The sequence below is a fragment of the Macaca mulatta genome, chromosome 7, assembly GCF_049350105.2.
Source record: "Macaca mulatta isolate MMU2019108-1 chromosome 7, T2T-MMU8v2.0, whole genome shotgun sequence".
Taxonomy (NCBI): Eukaryota; Metazoa; Chordata; class Mammalia; order Primates; family Cercopithecidae; genus Macaca; species Macaca mulatta.
The window spans coordinates 16,797,928-16,818,439 of NC_133412.1; positions in this window are offsets into that span (position 1 = coordinate 16,797,928).

The window sequence follows — 20,512 nt, forward strand, 5'->3', positions numbered from 1 at the left end:
AGAAGCGAAAGTATATAGCTTGGTTACTCTACAGTATCATGGTACTAAAACCACTGTGTATCTATTATCAATTACTATGTAACGAACTACCCCCAGCGTGCTTAAAATGCAACCATTTTATTGCATAAACGTCTTGAAGGTTAGGAATTTGGGCCACGCTCAACAGGAACAGCTCATCTGTGTTGCACATGGTGTTGGCCGAGGCAACTCAGCTGGGGCTGAAGAATCTAAGAAGGTCTCACTCGCACGCCTGGGCCTTGGCGCTGGCTGTTAACTGTAGCGCCTCTCTCTCCACGTGGCCTCCCCCGCCAGCAGAATTGCCTGGACTTCTGTACATGATGGTCGGGATCCAAGAGGGAAAGTGGAGGATGCAAGGCCTCTTTAAGGTCTGGGCACGGAAGCCCCAGAACCTCACTTCCATCACATTCTATTGGACAAAGCAAGTCCCAAGACAAGCTGGAATCAATGTGGGGAGAGAGGCTCTACCACTTAACAGGAGAACAGCAAAGTTATGTTGCAAGGGTTATGGACACAGAGAGGGAAAACTCTGGAGCAGACCAGGGAAGACTTTGGAGTGGACCAATTTTTATCATTGTCTCCATAACGCTTGTCACAGGGAAGGATAGTCTATATAACAGGGAGAGAAGAGGGACCCGGTGTGGTGTGAGATCTGGGTCTACTCTCTGCCCTTTGCTATCAAGTCTCAGGCAAGTCACCTCTGGAGCTCCCTATAATAGCATAGGAACTTTCTTCTAAAATAGGGATATGGTGGCTTAGCTGGAAAGAACAAATAAGATACATGAAATAAAAGCACGTTGAAAACTGTGGGCTTTAGTGCAATTCTAAAAATGTTTAATCTATATATTAACACTATTACCTTATTTATACCTTTCCTCTAACAAGCATTCAAGGCAAATGGTGGCTGGCTGGCACAGGGGCATTAGACAGTCTTGAAAAGAGCTGTCCTGTCCCCCAATCTGAGGCTGCAAACCCAGCTTCACACTTTCTAACATGGTAAATCCCTCACCTTTCCTGACTTTCAGTGTCTTCATCGGTAAAATTACATTTTTGTGAGGAATAGCGTTTTTGTAACTTTGATTTTTATAAAGATTATCCCCAAATTCCCCAATCAATACTAAACTTATTTTAATCACCACTGTTGTTCAAACGTTCAGATTGTGACTGAAAGAAATCTGAAACTCACAACTTGAACAGTCAAAATTCCTAGAAAAGTACCAGTTTAACCTCTGCAAGAACGGCTTTTTAGACTTAGATTTTGTGAAACAAAACCAAAACTAGAACCTTTTGTGATTGGGAGTGTGAGAAGTTCCATCTCAAGCAGTAGCCACCTCCCTTTGGCCTCGGGCTGCAGGGTCACCACTGCGGCCAGGGAGTGTCTTCTTTGGGCCTACGAGTTGGGCAGGGACACAGACACCATGCTTTATGTAACTTATCTCACCCCAGGAGCTGGTCTTCCCGCCAGCGCCCAGCACTCACAGGGGCCACAGAATCATATCTAGGTATTTAAGCCCAGGTCTGGCAACTCAGGAAAGATGAAATGGAGAGTTCTGCCCCCACCCACCACTCCACAAATGCTTGACCTGGGTGTAGCTGCTCTGCTGTGCTTTGGTGCAGTTTGCTGATACTCAGTCAGGTTGAAGCAGTCTTCCCAGTTCACACTGTGCTCAAATCCCGCCCCTCCTCCAGCCCCGTTCTCTTGCCGCTGCTTGGACCTGGCCTCAGGGCTCATGACCAGCACTGGATTTGGCTGCTCACACAAATTGGTGTGGACAGCCCTGAGGATCGGGGTCCTGGGAAAGGGAAAGAGGGCGAGGAGATGACTCATGAAAAAGGAGGGCTCCCGATATGCTTGGCGTCCTCCAGCCAAGCACAGCCTAATCCTGAACGGAACTGAGGGGATGGACTCTTGAGACAAAGCAGGCCCCAGATGTAGGCAGTTTTTCTCCTGATCTATACTTGAGGATTCTTTAGAAAGCTCACTTTGAAGTTGAGCAGTAGAAAGCCAGAAACTATCACGGTTTCTGAAAAGAGCAATAGGAGTGTGTAATTGATACTTTCATTTAAGCTGTGATGAGTTAATGTTAGTTATCCAGCCTGGGCGTACAATCACCTGGGGAGTTTTTTTTTGTTTAACTTCATGCCTAGACTTCATCAGTTTAATTGGTCTGGAGTGTTAAGTACTGCAGGTGATTCTGATAGGCATCAGGACTGCGAGTTCTAAGAGGGAGTGAGCCTAGAGCCAAGATTCTCAAATCTCAGCATGCCTTAGAATCACGTGCAGGAGCTGGCTGGAGCACAGATCGCTGAGCCCTACCCTCTGAATTTCTGATTCAGTAGATTTGTGGTAGTGCCGAGAATCTGCGGTTCTGACAAGTTCCCAGGTGATGCTGATTGATGCTGATCAGAACCCACACCAGAGCCAGAAAACAACTTCATGCTGCCAGGTGGAGGCTTTGAGTTCTGGCCTGGGGGTATAGCAGTGCTAATGAGGGCAGCAGATACATCTGAGGCATTTTAGAGGCAGGACACGTGGCTCTCCAGGTATTGGTTTGCACGGTTAGTCAGCAAAGGCAGCTGGTGTGAGAATAGGCTTGCTGATGTGGCTTTGAGCCTCATCTGCACAGAGACAGAACATTTTGGAGATGGTGTATGTCTCTGTTTTGATTTCATACAGCTAGAGGTCAGATTTCTTTGCCTTGCATTCCAAACTACTATTGAGTAGAATTCTTAATATAAATCAATGCCATCCAAATGGTGAACTCAATTTACAATGCTTTGGGAACATTTGCCACTCTTTTCTAAAAACACATTCTGAGTTTTTCCAGATCTGGGTGAAACTTTCCTCCCACTTGCAAACTTTCATCCTATGTTATTCAGCCCGCTTAAGTTTCTCTTGCCAGTGTCCAAACTCAAAAGGAGACTACAGAGTATCATCTCTGAAAGAAACATAGGTAAGCATCAAGGTACCTTTTGATGTGAATTGTGAAGAATTCCAGTAAAAGCACACAGTAGGAGAAGCTGGCTCATGTCCTCACAAGTATACGGTTCTTGCTGAGATAAGCTATGACTAGGGAATTCCTATTTGGGAAAAAGAATGTTCCTTTGAGGCAATTTAGCTACTCCTTCCTCAGAGAAAGTGTAAGCTAAGTAACCACCCTCGAGAAGGTAATATAAATAAGATAGTAAAAGCATTAGCTTTATCCAGTACAGGGCCCTTACAAGTCCAATCCAGTTAGCACATGTTTAAGGCAAGCAAAAATTTTCAATAATGAGTCATGATGATTTAACAAGATAGAGTGTCATTCAGCCAGCCATTTGGGTCACACAGTGACACCAGATAGGTGATAGAGGGGTGGGGAAAGACAGCTCTGGAGCCTACCTGGCAAAAAATCCACACAGATAAGAGGCTGTATTAGTCCGTTCTCACACTACTATAAAGAACTGCCCAAGACCGGGCAATTTATAAGGCAAAAAGGTTTAACCGACTCACAGTTCCGCATGGCTGGGGAGTTCTCAGGATACTTACAACCATGGTAGAAGGCAAAGGGGAAGCAAGACGCCTTCTTCACAAGGCAGCAGAAGCAAGTAATACAAGCAGGGGAAATGCCGGATACTTGAAAAACCATGAGATCTCGTGAGAACTCCCTCATTATCACGAGAACAGCACAGGGGAAACTGCCCCCATGATCACTTCCCTCCCTCAACAGGTGGGGATTATAATTCGAGATGAGATTTGAGTGGGGACACAGAGCCAAACCATTATCAGAGAGAAATGGGGCACATTCCCCAGGTTGGCCTACTCGGCTGCTTTCAAACATACTGGCAATGAGCTGAGAAAGCCCTGAGCATAGGACCTTAAGGATTTGTCTCTCATTGTCAACATTCATGCTTTGTGGGGTCCAAATGGCAAGCAAGCGTGGCTCCCCAAAAGAGCCAGGTTTGGGGTGCTCTGATTGTGGGTACATTCATTCATTCACTCATTAGTTCATTCTACAGGCATCACTTTACTGCCCATTACATGCCAGGCCGTGTCTAGGCAGGGGTGTGACAGAGACAAGTTAAATGTCAGTGGTTCTTGTCCTCAGGGAAGTCAGAGTCCAGAAACCAGAAGAGATGACTGACCATTTGGTGGGCCTGCAATAAAGGCAGATCACTGCATTAACAGCTGAAAAAGTGCCACTAGGTTTATCAAAATGGAAGTTCAAAAATAAATACATAAAAAGTTGGCCCCTCGGTCTGGCTGGCAGACATCAACCTATTGTCAGCAGGCAAGAATGAAGAAAAATCAGCTAATTTTACTTTTTGATTGCCCAAATTAAATATAAGTGGGAAAGAAAACTTGCCACAAAAGCATCTAAAAATCTTGCATTTAAAAAATAGTCTGTAATTAATTAGACCACGGTCCCCCCAGAAATTGATTGTACTAAATAACGAAACATGTGTCTGTCATGGTCTCAATTCAGAAAAGTAGGCCTGGTGCAGTAGAAAACTGTGAGTTCAGGGAAGTGGGCAGAGAACTTCAAGTAATCAGTAATTGCTAATATTTCCCGGGGGTTTACTATGTACCTGGTACTATTCTAAGCAGTATTCTACATCGCAACTCATTAATCTTCGCAACTGCCATATAAAATGGTACTGCTACCAGCCTCATTTTACAGAGGAAGAAACAGGCACAGAAAGGCTAGGTAACATGCTGATGGTCACACAGTTCATGGCAGAGCTGTGGACTGAACTGAGTCTGTGCAAAGGGCCCCGGTAGCCTGGCTTTCCCTGTAGCTCCAAAGGGGGACGTCTGTGATTTTGGCAGCATAAACTGGTGATGTAGCAGGAATTTTAGACCAGAAAGCCTGAACTTGGATCCTGATCCTACCACTCAGTGGTGTGTGATTTTGGTAAGTTATTTAACTTCTCGAGTCACTGTGTCCTCATTTGTCAAAAAGTACTAGCGATCACTTTTAAGATTGTTGTGAGGATTAAATGAGATAAAAATGAAATCTACACGGAATTCCTTGCCTCGGAGAGAGCAGTTTTCCCTGACTATGATGTTCATTCCATACCTGTGAGTTTCAATTACAGTTCATCCAAGAAGTCACACGTTATCCAGAGATGCTTCAAAGCTGTGACGATTCACAAATTAGCATGTCTGATTCATCTGCATCCCATGGTAAAAGCCAGTTTCCTAATTTTCCAGACCTTCTGTTCAACTCAGAATGATTTACTTTAAAATACCAGAAAGTGCAGTCATTAATTTAACCAAGGAGATTAGCAGCTGGTATCACTACAATTCTAGAGAAATTTGAAGAGCTCTGGATTGTATAAGATGACTGAGCCCTCTTATTAGCAACAGAAGTCCCATCGTAGTCCAAACAATGACCAAATACCATGGAAGTGAAAAAGGGTTCACGAGGAACTGATATTGTATGCATAGGTGCATTCACAGTAGAAAAAGGTGTTAGCATTTTCACAGAACTTTAGGACTGGGAACAACTACATAGAAGTCCTAAAGATCACCTAATGCAAATACCTTCCTAATGTTTGCAGTGGTTAGATGAAATGTGAGCTGAGGATCCTTCACCTTAATATTCTATGATTCTTTAATAAAAGCATATTGATTTCTTGTAAACATCTTCAGTGCTCATTTCTACACCCTGCTGTATGCTTGGTGCTCAGTCAGTATCAAACTGATGAATTCTGAGACTTTCCTAACAGACTACAGGTAATTAAGTTGGTTCTATATAGTTCAAAGTATTAAGACTCTACAATAATACTCAAAATCAATGTGTGCCTTTTACTGGAGAGAAGGTATACAATTTTCATTGCCTCCCCATGGGGTCTGTAAACAGACCCCCAAAAATACATATATTAAAAACTGGGTTTCTATAGATAGACTGGCCAAACTGCTAGTGCAGGCCCCCTTTTAGAATCAGCATATAATGCTTATGTGGAAAATAAACTCTGATGTATTTGCAAATAATAAACTTCACCTGCCTAGTGCAGAAAAATTTGGAGCTTACTACTGAGTAGGGAACACAAATGAGCAGCATACACACACCAACATGAAATACAAGGTTCGGCTACATATCTCTTGGCTCTTGTATTTCTAACATGAATATTCATAGCTTATTCTTTGATTGCTCTTCCATTTATTCAGAGCACACTATTTTATACCTAACTACAGGGATATTAAATATCAGAAAAATAATATAATAAAGAGATAACGGATTTTGTGTCAGACACACCTGGGATCAAATTCGAATTCACATATTATTACCTAGATGCCTTGGACAAGTCATTTAGCATCCCTGAGCTTCAGCATCCTCACCTGGAAAGTACAGGTATTAATGCCAACCACATAGGGTTTCTCTGAGGACAAATGAAATAATGTACAGAACATACCTAAAACACTGCCAAGGAGGTAGTAGACACTCTATAAATACTTGTTGAAATGAAGCTAGGAAAGAATGTTCTTATCTTATGGAAAACCACTGAAAGCAGATTAAGGCCTACAAAGATTATTCAGCAACAACTACAATGATATTTTTGTCTTGAAGTCTGCGGGGAAGGATTTCAACAGATACCACAGTCTTGTGGGTGATACAGACATCCATTCATTCATTCAAAACTATTCACTGAGTGTCACTATAGGCCAGCAATACGATGAGGAATAGACAAACATTAATGACCGTATAAATAAATGTAAGAATGAAACTGACAAGGGCTCAAAAGAAAGATTCTTGACACAAGAGTCTATAATATGGAGGAGTCACAGGGGCATGGAGATAGGGACACTTGGCCTGAGACCTGAATGACGAGTTAGTGGATTCCAGTAAGAAAAGTGGGGAGGAAGAGAATTCCTGGCTGGTGATTTCGGTCATGATGGAGAGGAGATAAGGCAGTGGCTAGAGATGAGCAGTCAAGTTCGAGTATTAGCATTATTGTTACTGGAAGTTTTGAATGAAATACCAAAGCAACAGATAGAACATTCCAAACAGAAGGCAAATGATCAAAGGAGGTGTTCCTAAACCAGTTGCATAACCTTTTTATAATTCTTCACCTGTCGTCAGACTCTAAACAGGTCAGGGGTTATTGGAGATGAGGTGTTTTGGAGAGAGCTGTTGGTATGCTATGCGCCCTACCCCACTCTATGGGAGAAAGTATGGGAGGCTTCCTTTCTGTAGGTTTGTTCATCGCCTCAAACCTACAGAAAGGAGTTTCCCAAAGCAACTTGAAAAGCTTCATCTGAGTCCCCCTAGTGTTCAGGGAATAGTGAGGACTGGTGTTTAACCCAGCTGGGTGGTTCGACCAGATGCTCTGATGGGACAGCGAATGTATGGTTGTTGCTGCAGTGAGGTCAGCCTCTGCTCAAGAGAAGATCCGGAGAGGCAGAGTCCAGACTAGACTAGGGCTCCAATATTGAGCCACCTCTCTCAGAAGGAAACTGAAGACACCAACTGAGCCCCCTCGGATTGCAGAAGCCTTACTAGCCACTCTAGCCTCGAATGACCATCCATTCTGCACTTCCCTCTAGAATCAGAAAAGTGCAAAAAACAACAGCATTTCATCAATACCATCTAAAGCCACTTTGAACATTCATGAGGTTAAAATTGCGGCAAAACAGTTACCCAAGGGCAAAAAGATAGGACTATGATGGTATGGATAGAGAAATTAGAGATATTTAAAGTTCTCATTTTTGCTGTTTTTTTTTTTTTTTTTTTTTTTTTTTTTGTAATGTTGTGGTGGCTGTTTTTGTTTGTTTGCTTTTTGAACAGCTACCAGGACAAGGAGTTTTGTTTATTAGCACAGTTTATTTGTACATAGGATAAAGCCAAAGGGAATTATAATGGCAGGAGGCAGGGAATACTCCACAGCAGGGAAAACCCAAAAATTACCCTTGCTTTTGTGACTTGAAGTTGCATACCACCTATGTCATTGGGAAATTATGTCTGCATCTCAAGAACAGTTCATATGTGATCTCCTCACCGTTATGATGATGATGTAGCATTAATTCAGCATTTACCATGTGCCAATCATCGTATGAGGCCTTGGTATATGGCTTCTTAAAAATCGTTGTCAGGGCAAGGACAGCTCTTCTCCCTCCTACCTTTCTTCTCAGCACCACTTTTGTTTGATGCCACACTTGTGACGTTTGGAACTAACAGAGGTCCTGCCTTCAAAGAAAAAGCTCTCCTGGCTCCTCCTCGGAGAAGGCCATTCTCACACAGGGCTCACCTGTGAGGCTGCGGGACCAAGAGCTCCCTGAGTCCACAAACCAGACCTGCCTCTGCGGCCACTCCTGTTGGGGTTGTGGGTTACTTGTTGCGCTGTGTTTTGGTGCAGATTTTAAGGCATATTTTTATATAAACATTTTCTCAAAAGTCCAAATTTGGTATCAGGTTTTATATATAGGTAACCATAATTTGTATGATGTCCCCTCATTCAAGGAAGGTGTCTGTGAAACTTGTTAATAAAACCAGAAAGAAATGTTTTTTAAAAAGTGCTGTGGTTGTTGTCATTGCGAAGCAGTACCAGTATTCAAAGGCCAGATTTGTCTGGTTTTACAGTTCATGCTCTTAAACACAAGACCATTCAGGTTCCAGAGTCATATTCCTGAACAGTTTACACATTGGGTTAAAATTTATGAGCAAGTTTCCCCCTAAATGCCCTTCATTCACACACACACACACACAGCACTACACACCACTGAGCCTCACTCTTTCTCCCTGCCCAGGGAGACAATTCAACGCCATCATCACATTGCTCAGAGAGCCCAGCCTGTCTCTAACAGTGGGAAGCTTCCTACCGCCCTCTGACGTCTCCTGTCTCTTTCACAGACTCCTCCCTTTGTCCACCGCATGAGTGTGTTCGGTTCTTGGAATTCCATCTTTGGCCCAGTCTTCTTCCTACCCTACATGCTTTCCTCCCCACCCTTAGCTTCCACCCACACGCAACTCTTTGCTCAAACCACCCCCATCCATGACTCCCGGCAAGATCTTTCTCCTGATCTCAGGTTCTGTAACTACAGCTGCTTCCTTCCCTGTGGCCACCTCGGCCTATCCACTGGATTGTGAGGTCCTCAAAGATGAGGACCACACCTCACTCAGATTCATGCATCCTGTATTTCATACATTTTAAAATATAATATATAAATATGTAAGTGAATGAATAAGTGGGTTCAATTACTGTCTGTTTCATGAAAAACAAATTAAGGTAAAAAGAGAAAGAAAACTTGAAAAGGAGAAGCCATATGTAGCTTCGTCTTCTCACCTGAGACAGGATGTGCTAGAAAATAACCAAAAAAACAGTGGATTCCACGAGATAGAACAGGTGTGCTAGACGGTGGTGTCGGCAAGTATGCTTGCCAAATACTAGATTTTAAAAATAATTAAGCAGGACATTTTGATCCTCTAATATACATTACTATAATTCAAATATTCAAAAAATATATATATAATCAGGCATTACTTAACAACAGGGATACCTTCTGAGAAATGTGTCATTAGGTGATGTTGTCCTGTGTGAACATCAGATTGTGCTTACACAAACCTAGATGATAGAGCCTACTACACACCTAGGCTGGATGGTGTAGCCTATTGCTCCTAGACTACAGACCTGCTCTGCATGTTACTGTATTGAATACCGTAGGCAACTGTAGCACAATGGGAAGCATTTGTGTATCTAAACATGTCTAAACATAGAGAAACTATAGTAAAAATAAGATATCATAATCTTATGGGACCACTGTGGCATATACAGCCCATCATTGATGAAAATGTAGTTATGGGCCATGGGACTATATTTTACATTTTTCAGCACTTGTTAAATGTATTTGATTACATTTCTGTTTGGGTTTGTTTGTTTGTTTAGTACACATTAATTGTTCTGCAGACTGAGATTCTATAGTTAACCAATTGGGAGAAATAGCCCGTAGAATACAGGATCCTTGATTAGTCACTGCTCATAAGAAAATAACTTTTAAAACAACAACAACAACAAAAACCTTTCAAGATGGACACAATGGTTGTATTTGGAGCTTTTAACCTTTTCTAAGAACAAATCAGTGGATCTATGCAGACACAAAAGAGTCTGAGGCTTGGCCTCCCGTGAACCACACCCCAAAGGGCAGAGGATCTGGACGTGGCCACACTTCAGGTCACTTGGGTTTTTTATCCCTCAGGCTACCACCGGCAACTCACTTGCTGTGATGAATACGGCTTTCTTCCTGCAGCCACAAGTCAGTGACATTTTGGTCATGAAACCCACATGCACTGGCTCTAAACTGCAGCACCTCTCTGGGGTCTGGGGGTGGAGGGCGACTCCTCATTCTCCAGCAGCTGCAGGAAGCGCTGGGTGACATCACCTCCCCCTAAGCCAAGAAGGTCAGGCCCAGAGCAGCCATCTTTGGATAGAAAACACACAAATAATCCACCTCTTTCCACCCCAGAGAATGAGCTCACAACTGCGGGGGGTCCAGCTCTATGTGCATGCCAGGTGATGTCAGGGTGAGTGTCCTGGCATTCTGACACTCTGCAGGTGCTTCATTCATGGACACCCCCTAGTTCACACCAGATGGCAGCGTGGGAGAGGGACATCAGCTCTAGACCTTCCCTCACTTCAAGTTATAAGCCTTTGGGGGACTGACTCGCCCATTTTCTTGGACTGTGTTACATGAATGTGGGGCCAATCACAATGGGATAGATACTGGGGTAGGGTGGGGATGGAGAAGGGCTTCTCTAGAGGTTTCTGTACAAATAAAATTCCTGGCAATAGGCTCTCACTTCTATCATCAACTGCTATTCTCTGGGTCATGGAAAATCCTGCATTGTTGGTCACACAGGGGGATGGAGTGGAAAAGTGAAAAGAGAACTGATTGGCTCTCGGCAAGGTGAACAGAGTTATAACAGAATGGGAGAGAAGCCCACACAACAAGTTGGACAACCTGACACCTAACCTGGGCTTCCCTATTCCGGACTTTGCTTTGTCCAAAGCCAAGTGGCAAAGAGAGTTCAAAATTACCCTGCATTTTGATTCCATGAAAAACGAGATTTTTTGTTGTTGTTCAATTGCTGATACACTTGGCCTGACTATACCCTGCTTTCTCATCACAAATAGGAAATGGGCTTGAATATAAGTAGTGTGTTTCTTTGAATCCCTCAAAAGAAAAGGTTCTAGTTTGACACCCACATTTAAATTGCCTGTAACTTCCTCATTGGAATCTTTGAAGGCCAAGGTATTTCTGTGTCAGGAGGTGACTGTTGATCTGCCTGACAGATGACGTGTCAGGGACACTCACATGGTTACCCTAGAAAGATGTACCCTTAAAAGGAAGAAGTCCCGTCAAGCATTGACTCCAGCATTTAATCTAATGCCGGAAGCCAACTGAGGTGACTGTTTAAGGAAGGAAAGGAGACAAGGAAGACAGGAGGGAGGGAAAGCAGGAGAAATGGAAAGAATAAATGGAGAGATGGTATGGGGAAAGGAAAAAGAAAGGAAGGGAAGCAGGGAGGGAGGAAGAGATGGAAGGAAGGAGGAAAGGGGGGAAGAAAACTTGAGCTAGTGAGGAGCCCACTGGATTCTGTAAATAAATCACAGAAACAATGAAGCCTGGTTCTTCTGAAAAGGGTTCCCACTTTCCCCGACTTCATCCTGGTTCAACCAGCCTCAAGACTGAGGAGAATCAGGCAGCCGTCAGGGGCTTCAGCCTGCAGTCCCAATGGGTTGTGAGTCATGGGCTGCGCTGCAAGTGGGCTGCTCTGAGGGAGTGCTGGAGGGCCGGCCGTGGGCGTTCAGACCATTCCTGCTGCTGGTCAGGAATGTTCAGGAAGTTGGTTCACTCCAAGGTCATTCTCTTTAGGATTTAATAACCAAGCCTCACAAAAATGAAGGGGACCCAAGGTTTGAATCCTGAAGCCCCAAACAATATGCCAGTCAGTTTATTTTTCCTCTTGGGACTTAGCTCGTCCTTCAGGAAACTGCAGAGAAGAGTGACCTCGTCGTGAAGGTTCCTGCCCGTAAGAGACACAGTCCTTTCATGGCACACAGATGCCTCTGGCAAGGCAGAGGAAAATGCTTCAACTTCAACAAAAGAGGCATCTCTACCTTCTGTCAACAGCTGGCTCCTAGCAGAACTGGGAAGGTCCAGAGACAAGAATCTGAATCCCTCGTCCTCAGCCTACTGAGACCAACAGCGCCTTTGCCTGTCAGCACCCATCAATCACAGCCCTCCAGAAGCTCATCCTCGATGCAGTTGTCCCTAAGCAGTTCAGCCCCATGGCCTTTTCTTGGGAGGACTCCAGGCTTTCCCTACACTTCTGTCATTACCAAGCTAAACGAAACAGCTCCACTCCTGGAATTCATCCAGCTGCCGACTTGTGAGGGCGCATGAGCAGCTGTTGTTCCAGTGGAGACAGGAGGGCATGGGCTTTAGAGTCAGCCAGCCAGGGCTCAAATTCCAGTTCTGCAATTACTTGCCGGTGACCTTGGGAAAGTAACTTAACCTCTCTGAGACTCATCTTTCCTATGCTAGAAGTCATGATAATAATAGTAGGGTCGTTATAAGGATTGCATGTGTCATCTCTCTGAGAGCAGAGAAACTATCTTATTTACTAGTGTTTAACCCACAGAAAGCATGGAGTAAATATTTATTGAATACATGCAAAATGCTTCACACAGTGTTTAGCACATAGACGACTGCAATGAATGGATAGTATTATCTTCCTTCTCTTTATTTTCTGCCTCTCTCAATGCTTCCCATGGAGGAGCTTATTTTGACCCTTGTGTCAGTCAGGGTCCCAGCAGGAAACAGATGTTGTGTTCCAAATGGGGAGATCTTCATGAAGGAGCCATCTGCAGGGGTGACTGAGGGAACCAATAGGGAGAGTTAAGCATTCCAGAAGTAGCCACAGCAGAAAGGTGCCAACTGCCCTCTCCCTGGAGGGTCAAGCAGGGAGCTGCTACCAGAGCCCTAAGTGAGAGAGCTATAGCTGAGAGGCCAGCTGCAGAGGATCCAAACCCTTTAGGGAACAGCAGAGCAGGGAGGGAGAAGGGGGAATTAACACCCCAGCCTTCCTCTCCTTCCACCCTATGATCTCTTGCTGGTGCCTCCCAATGGCCAAGCCCAATATCCGCTGATGAGACCTTGTAAATCAGCTTCCACAGAGCAGCCTGGAGAAGGGTAGGCTGGATCTAGTGGTGCAAATGGAGAAAATCTAGCACAGCCATTAAATCTCCAAGGATTTATGTGAATAGTCTTCTTTCCTCATCTACATAGGTTCTTCAGCAGATTTACGCTAAGAAAGACAGTATCTTCTCAAAAAAGCTGAGATCAACAGGAGACTTTAGATTCAAAGATGATGTGAACTGAAATTTCACCTTGTATTTCTTCCTGTTGGGGGAATCTAAACAAATGGAGCACAGCTATTCTATGGAGCTGGTTCCACAGCTGTATCACACCTTTGCTGCCCTTTCTCATACTACAAATTTCTACATGGAAAATCTAGAAATTGATATATTTCCATGCCTTGAAAACAATAAAAGGTGAATCCAGGCATGAATAACCTATAGGTAACTTTTTATGTTTGCAATATGTGGGTATTTTTAAATACATAATAATTAAAATCTACTGACATTTTCCTATCATCTTTGTGTTGCGTATTGTGTTTGTAACAAGAGATTCTAGGCTTGAAGAGCTAAATAAGTTCACTGCTAAAGTGCTGGCATATCTGTGGCAGGGGATAAGTTGGATAGCAATCGGAAGCCAGCTCTGCAGACGCCGCCCCCCCGCCCCCGGTCTTTGAAGGGTGGCATTCACTTTCCCAACACTGCGCAGGTTGGGTGGACATCCTGCTAACTGGCATTCAGCCCCACTGCCCAACAGCTGCCAAGAGGCCCAATGCCTTCACTGGATGTGGAACTCAGTGCTGGTATCTGAACACTAGCCCTCTAGAGGGTCAGTTTCATCTGTTAAGTATATGCAAAAATGCATAAAGCAAGATGATAACCATGTTAAAATGAAAGCATACTCAAAGTGAGGCATGGTTAGTTCTTTGTGGACTCTGCTTCAATCTAGTTACCTGGCCCTAAGAAAACAGCAGTATTTAGAAATGGATAGAAGCAATGAAGGTGATGATGAGGACAGCCAAGAATTTTGCAGCATTTCTTTTGTTCTAGACACTACACTAACTGACTCACATAGGTTAACTCAACCCCATGGCCCCCCTACCCTGCCTCGCAAATAAGCATATGTTGTAGATTTTCCTTTAGAGATGAGGAGCACAAAACCAAGTGATATTAAGTTACTTGCCTAAGATAACAAAGCTGATGAGTGGAAGAGCTGGGATTGAAAATCAAGCAATCTAACTCCAGATTGTACTTTTAACCACCAGATGATTCTGCCTCTGATTATGTTCCTTAAATATTCAGAGAGAGAGAAAAAAAAATTGGAAGAACATGTATTTTTCAACTTAAAAGCAGCTTGCTTCAGAGAGTGACATAACACATGAATGTTTCTCTCTACTTTCTACTTTTTTGCTCTTTATTTTATTTAGGAGTCAATATATTAATTTCGTAATGGAAAATGTAAACCTCATGTCAAAAACCTATTGGAGGAATCTGGTTCTGTTATGAAAGTATGAGTCCCCTGTAGCCTCGCCCTCTTGCAGATGACAAATGCGAACCCTATACAGAATAGAAGCCAAGAATAGGCCCACATGTATATAGGCAATCGATTTTCAATGAAGGTGCCAAGGCAATTTAATGAGGAAAGACTAGCCTTTCCAACAAATGCTACCAAATCAATTACCTATCCATAAAGGAATAAATGAATATCGACCCCCAACTCTCATCATATACAAAAAGTAATTCGAAATGGATCACACACTTCCATGCAAAATATAAAATTACAAAACTTCTAAAAAAGTTAAAGGAGAACCATTTTGTAAACTTGGAGTGGGCAAACTTTTCTTAGGAAGAAAATAAAAATAATGGAGCATTTATTGGAAATGTTGTTTGCTCAATGCTACTTCATCACAAACACTTTCATTCTCTGAAAAATACCATTAAGAAAACATACAGGCAAGTCACTGCCTAGGAGAAAACATCCAAAGGACTTGTAACCAAAATGTATACAGAACTCTTACAACTCAATACTTACTTACAATTATTGAACTAGACAAACAACCTATCTTCTTTAATGGGCAATGAAAGGTGAATAGACACTTCCAAAGAGTATCTATCGAGGGCTAAAATCATATATAAAGACGTTTGAAATCATGGGTCATCAGGGAAATGTAAGTGAAAACCACAGTGAAATGTCACTCCACATCTACCAGAAAGATTTAAATTAAAAAGACCGACCATCCTGAGCATTGGCAATGATGCAGAGCAAACAGAACTCTCATACACTACTGGTGGAAATAGCAAATGATACAAATTTTTTGGAAAAGAGTTTTGCAGATTCTAGAGCTAAACATAAACCTACCATGCAATGTTTGGAATGACCCAGGAATTCTACACCAAGTAAATAAAAACATATGTTCACATAAAGACTCATACATGAATATTCATAGCCGCTTTACCTGTAATAGACAAAAACTGGAAACAACCTAAGTGTCCATCAACAGGTGATTAGATAAACAAATTGTGATATATCTGTACAATAGTACTCAGAAACAAAACAGAGCAAACTGGTGATACAGTATGGATGAATCTCAAAATCATTATTTTGAGTAAATGAAGACAAAATCTCCCTCAAAATAGAATACATATTGTATTATTCCATTTATGTATGTATATAAAATTCTAAAAAATGCAAACTAGTATATGGTGGCAAAGAGTAGATCATTTGTTGCCTGGAAATGAAGGTGGAGGGAAAGATGGATTACAAAGAGGCATGAGGGATCTTTTCAGAAAAATGGAAACATTTGTTATATTGGTTATAGTGATGGTTTCATGAGCATATACATTCATCATAGCTCATCAAATTGAATGGTTTAAATATATGAAGTTTGTTGTATATCTTCAAAGTTGCTTTCAAAAATATCTTTTCTGCTGAGATCCTTGTCCTAGGAACTAGACAGCAGCTGTAGCCTCAGCACCCAGCACCCTAGTTTGCTCTTCCCCATAAAGCAACCATTGGGTTTATCATGGCCGTTCTGACTCACCATTCTGGGAAGACTCCTTTTCCTTCTTCGTCTTACAACCCTTCGACTTTCATTTGTATAGCCCTTTGATTGTTTTTCAAAGCTTTTACTGCACTGTAGTCACATGAATGCATTTAACTTACAAGAATTCAAGTATACACACACAAGGCAATAAAGAAAAGCAATTATAGCATGTACAAGAAAGAGAATCAATGTACACAGTGTGGTTGGTTCCACCTGCCATTTCATTCCAAGAGTTTGAGAAGGGTGATGTGACTGCTTTTCCTCCAGCTGGTTCCACTGTTCCTATGTCTCCTATGTCATTTTAGGAGAATCTCATCACGTGAAGTAAAATTCTACTGTTCGTTTGTTTGTTTATTTGTTTGTTTTGAGACGGGTGTCACTCTGTTACCCAGGCTGGAGAGTAGTAGCACAATCATATCTCACTGTAACCTCACACTCCTGAGCTCAAGCAATCCTCCCACCTGAGCCTCCCTAGTAGCTAGGACTATAGGTGCACACCATCAAACCTGGTTTCTACTGTTTAAAAGACACCTTTTTTGGTACAACAGAGCCTCTAAATGCAAACCGAGGGCTTCATCTGTTGTTGTGGTTGTTGTTCACTTTTTGGATTTTTTTTCTTGCCTTTGCTGATAATTGCATTTCATAATCACATCAACTTTAAGTTGTGTTGAATTTGTGTTGCTCTCAGTTACATTAAATCCTACTTTTTGATAAACCATTTTATTTATTAAGTTTGTTGCATGAGTGATGAAACAATGAACACAGGAGCAAGAAAAGAAAGCAACATGGGTGAAACTTAGGTTCAGTTTTATTTCCAGTTTAACCATGCTTTCTTAAATGGAAATGCTAATATATTCCTTTTTCAAATTTTAGGTTCGGGGGTACAGGTGCAGGTTTGCTATATAAGTAATTGTGTGTCGAAAGGATTTTAGTGTACACACTATTTCATTACCCAGGTAATAAGCATAGCACCCAGCAGTTTTCCAGTGCTTCATTTTATACTCAACTGAAGAAACAATGATCTGTCCAGAAAGGGAAAAATGTTGATTGTATTGGATTTATTAGGAAAAAGAATATTCGTCTCCTACGTGGAATCTTACAATTCATGAGGATAATTTTACTATACTTGATTTGCATCATAGGTGATGATTTTACAACCCCCATGTAAGATCAAATTTACTGTATCTTTTGGGGTTTTCAGAATAGCCCCATAAAGTGGCCGGGGAAAATATTATCCACACTTGACAGAAGAGGAAACAGGGCCTCAGGGAGATTGTGACTTGCTAGTTAGACAGCGAATAAGGGACATCCTCCTTTCCAGAACCCAGGTCTTCAGACCGCAAGTCTAGTATTCCGTGAATCATATCACCACCTCCACATGTTGCCATTTTGCTTATCAGACAAAGGCATTACTATGGCCTGGATTTGCCCTGAGTCCCAAGGAGGATTCTCACAGTGAAGATAACTTATTTTCACAATGGAAGCCAAAACTGCTGCTAATAATTTTTGGCTCTTTCTTCTCTAAAAAGGAAAATATGTTAAACCAAATGTGGCAGTCTTGTGACTCTTACCCACTAATCATAATCAAAATTTACTTTAATTGACAACCAAGCTGTCAGTTATCCAAGCTTTCAGAAGAATGGATACAGATAAGGCTAAATTATGAAGATATATTCCACAAACTCAGAGGAGCCAGCATCCCAGAGAGAGTCTCCATTCAGCCCAGAGGCAAGGGAGTACATATCTAAAACACCATGAGCTAGGCACTCCCCAGCCATCTGTATACACTCTGTCATCTTTACAACTGCAGCCTTTAACAAAGACTGGGAGATTTCAACTAAAACAGAGAGAATGAACTTTCTTCTAGGGATCTTAGAACATTTTGCATGGATAGGTGGAGGATTTGAAGAAAATAACCTCTAAGGATAACTGCCTTTCTGAAGGTCTAAAAACAAACTGTCCCCAGTTCATTAACCAACATGTTTGTTGCCACCAGAAATCATTTTTCAAAGAGTGGTAAAGATGACAGGGACTCTAGTCACTGCCCAAAACCCGACTGACAGGGTCTCAGCACTAAACCAATTAAAACTTAACCAATGTCACTGTCGCAGGTATGACAGCTAGGATAGAAGTCATTCTATGTCTGGCCCAGACAGGAGGCTAAGGGACTGGTTACCGTGGGCAGTTAGGAGGCATACACTTGAGGGAAGAGGACGTTATGCTTTCTATAGGGACATGTTTCCTATCCTTAATGAGTTTCCCTCCTATAAGAAGACACACAAGTTTAGGATGACAAATTTACACATATAACTTTACAAATTTGGTAGCAATCTCCATTACCCTGGCTGAGGCGGAAGGGTCAACCTAAGCTGCCATGTTTGGGGTACCAATGTTTGTGCTCACTCTTTCTTTCACTAAACTCAGTTGCAGCATAGAGGAAGGCTCCAAGAATCAGGGAAGATCAGAGATCCTGAGCTCTCATAGGGCCGTCAGAAATGTGATGAGTGACTGTTAAGAGGGATGCACAGCACAGATGCTAATGTCTTTTGTTTGGTTGTATATGCATTTCAGAGTGAGAAGTGAAGCCCAGTCACATTATAATCTGGGCAGTTTAGGTTCTTGTTTACAACCCTCATCCAATAGGCACCAGCTGGGGGCTTGGTATGTGGATTTTGTTTAGTTGCATTGTTATCTTTTTATATCAGAGGAATCCTTCTGCCTATTACCCCAATTTCCTCCCTTCTGGTCCAGTAGCAAACCAGGACCATAACAGACAGGTTCCTAATGCTCTGCAGATGAAGAAATGTCAGGAAAATAAACACATTTGCTCCCTTCTGTTGCATTCCTTTCCTTAAGGGAGGAAACTAAGAGAAGATGACTTAAAACTAAACACAGAGATTTTCCAACAACACTTATCTTGCCAGCTCCTGCCGAGATCACTAGCTTTAAAAGTGCTCTTCGGGCCTGAGTTCAGGATGGCTCTTAAGCAACTCTGCCTCTGCACAGAGCTGCCATTGCATTTCTTCAGCTATTTTCCAATTGCCTGAAAGAAGCACCCACTTGCCTCGGCCAGGAAGGAGGAGCACAGAGAAACATAGAGTAGAACTGTTTCTTCCTCAAAATACCTTCCCCAGAGCATAGTCTACTTGTCTACTTGATGTCTCATGGAGCAACGGAGGCCGAAGTTTGGGGATGATTCTCTGAACAGGGGTGATTTGTACCAGGTTTGAACCACTGGAAGCCATACCCTTAGAAAGGGTAAATCCAAGAAGGTTCAACACCAAGAACTGCAGACACTGGCAGAAGTCATTCAGGGCAGAGTCATGTTGACAAACACATTGTTTTCTCCAAAGTGTAAAGCGCTCAGTATATAGATGGAGAAGGTGAGGCACAAATACAGCCCAGTGACTTTCCAAGGTGTTCATGATGGTGTCGGTCCTAGAGCCAAGACAAGACTATGTGCCTTCTATACTACCAGAACACACTAACTCTTGAGCATCATGTTCCAGAAACAAATCGAGTGGGGGAAATATTCTATTCTGGAATACCAGGGTATCTTGGTATTCCAGAGGAAAACTATTTATGATCCACTTTCATGATCTGTTTTTAGGGATTTGTCATTTACTAAGGCAGGAATTTTAATCCTTCTCCCTGCTCAGGGGGGGATATCAGAATGAAGCTCTAGATAGAGAATGAGTCTATCCCATCAATAGCAGTTTCATCCCAACACAGCTTTTTCAGTCTCCCTTTGTCCTCACCTGGAAAATCAGCTGGTGAATGTGGCAGTCAGGGCCTCCCGGGTATAGAAGAGTTGCTGGGTCAAATACTTCCATCATGCTTCATTATACCCTAGTTAAGAGTTGACTTCTTCCACTTGTCTGGGTCTGACCTAGACTGACTTGCGACTGATGGAGGATGAGAGCCAGGCAGGGGTCTCTCTGCAGCACCTCCTACCAGCCACCCAGCAGCAGGGTTCCTACCCAGGTGTCCACCTGTCACCACTGGGCGAGGGTGATGAGCACACAGTTGCCCCTTCCATGGCAGCATTGTTCTTGGTCTAACTTTCATCTCTCTGCTATCTCACAATAGTCTTCTGAAATAAGGTGTATTTGGCAGCATTATCAAACAAAGGCTGGCAACAAAACTCATGCACTGTGAATGTGTGTTTCTTCAATTTAATTTAGGTCTCTAATACCTTGAGGTTTAAAAAAAGATATTTTAATTTTTTTGTGATTCAAGTTGCACTTGGATTGTGAAGACACTCTTTTTAAGTTCGTACCAGAAGTAAGTTATTTCTGAGTCCCTAAATAGATGCACAAGAGCCCCCAAAT